A 2,239-nucleotide genomic window follows, 5' to 3' on the forward strand; every position below is an offset into this window, starting at 1 on the left:
CAGGGGACTGAAAAATTAAAAGTTGTCTGATATACATTTCAAAATCGAAAATACTACAAAACACATAACAAGAATCCGCGGAGTAACATCAAAAGAAAACGATTACAAAATATCACGTGATTTTCCAAAAAACATCAAAATCATATCCAAAATGACATGGGAGGAGAGCACTCAATCTAAGGGCCTCTTCTGCAGCTGCACGACTCTGCACGTTCCCGCCACCAACCCGATCCTACTTTTCACCTAAAAAATAGAAACAACATGAAATATGTATACAAAAATACTCAGAAAGAAACCTACTTGTAAGCTCTTGTCAGACTTAGCTCTATTCATGGATTCTTAAGCTATGTGCTCGAACTGTCACTAATCAGAGACCTAGTGGCGTCTGGCAACATCTATGTAACGACCCTAAATTTCCACATATCTAGAGTCGCCACTAACGTCTCATGCTCATCTCTAATACAGAATAAAAACCTAAGCATGCTCATCTTTATTAGCGGAAAAATTTAAAACTTCAGAATACATTAAAACATTGGAAAACACTGCCGGACTTACGTGTTTCAAACATCGTGCTGGAGTTCAAAAAGATAAAATAAAACGATTACAAATTAATTAATATAAATGAATGAAATGCAAACGCCCTATTCTAATCAAGACTAGGAATTAAATATGCAACTATCCTATTGTAACACCTGCTCATCGTCAACGCGATTCACAGGAGTTACCACTGACCTCGATAATAAACTCCGACAACCAATGATAAATTTCAAAAAAAAATATTTCCAAAAACATCAAGTAAAACATTTAAAACCAGTGCTATTTAAACTTAAAATAACCGAAGTAGATTCTTGACAGCGAAAGCATAAGTACACAAAACAGACACAGACATGGATTCCCAAATAGTCTCTAGCCCGCTGGTCTCGTCCTCGTCCTCGGTTGGCCTGCATCAACTAAATCTGGAAACAAAAGTTAAAAATAATTTTGATGAGTAATTAAATTACCCAGTAAGTAGCCAACTTTATCTTTCATGAATTCATAACTAATCTTTCCAGGTGTTTTTTTAAAATTTATTCATCATTGACTCCTAGTTCTCTTACTAGGGTCATCTGTTCGTAAATGAGGTATCTCAGCTACCTCCAGCTAGGTTACTGACTCTCTCTCAATATGCTTATCTAGAATTTTCGGACTCGTATGTAAGACTCGCTCTCGGTCAAATACGGCCCGTCTACTAATTGCTCTGGCGGCCTGTTTATCTCATATACCAACGGTCAGGAGTACTCATGCTCCCTGACTTAGCACACAGCGCGTTGGCCAGGAACTCCGCGGGAATTAGTAGACTATCATACCCATATAAATAAGCCATAGCTCAACAACCAATAAGCATATCTTAGAGTCATAACATTTCTATTAACATGCATAACATACTCACCGTTACTGCATGTTTTCATACATGTATCATGTTCAACACATAGAACATTCTGACAATCATTTATATCATGCTTACATCACAGGCAAGCAGTCACAATATACAATAAACACTCAATATCATCAAAGCTCATCATAACATATTAAGCTCTTAATCAGGTAAACAACATACTCACATGTTGTAAAACAAGTTAAGAACTAGTTCAAAGATCGATACGCTACTTACCTGGTTTCGAATCCCTTTCTCTCTTGATTGTACATTTAATAGGGTATTTCAACACAATTCCTTCCAATTAGACCTATATTTCACCATTTTCAAGGTAAGTATAGGTCAATCTAGGTAGAACAGGTCAAAACAAATCGAACGGGACAAACCGGGAACCCAAAATGATGCTTCACGCGCCCTCACGCGCCCTCTCATCCTCGGTGTGTCTGTCCCACGCGCCAGGAGCACGCCCAGTCGCACACCCAGTCGCGGCCCTCACACGCCTGCGTGTAGTGCACGCGCTTCTTCTTCTTCCTTGCGTTTTCTGAAATTTTCCCATCTTTTCTGTTAATACCTACTATATCCTGAAGCCATATCCTCCTTCTACGATTCGAATTTCATCCTGATTCCTTCTACAAATTTATAGATCTTCTTATTACGATTCTAACAAGCCCTATTTCATAACTCATTATACAATATGAACCAAGATATCGAGATTTAAAGGTTCGGTGATATGGGTTTTTCGTTACCTTTGCGACAACCGCTTAAATCAGCTTAGTTCAGAGCTTCAATGGCTGAAAAGCCTTCACAATCGTCTCCCCATCCTCA

The 2,239-nt window shown here is 38.5% G+C and overlaps 1 long non-coding RNA gene across 1 annotated transcript; it reads right to left on the bottom strand.

Moving 5' to 3' along the window:
* Nucleotides 1-1,684: 1,684 nt before the first annotated feature.
* On the bottom strand, nucleotides 1,685-2,239 carry LOC111437797. Its single transcript, XR_002709492.1, has 3 exons — nucleotides 2,161-2,239; nucleotides 1,801-1,955; nucleotides 1,685-1,724 (listed from the first exon to the last, which is right to left on the bottom strand). It is a non-coding gene; the product is annotated as an uncharacterized LOC111437797 (long non-coding RNA).

Source organism: Cucurbita moschata, unplaced genomic scaffold, assembly GCF_002738365.1.
Source record: "Cucurbita moschata cultivar Rifu unplaced genomic scaffold, Cmos_1.0 Cmo_Scf00066, whole genome shotgun sequence".
NCBI classification, from domain to species: Eukaryota; Viridiplantae; Streptophyta; class Magnoliopsida; order Cucurbitales; family Cucurbitaceae; genus Cucurbita; species Cucurbita moschata.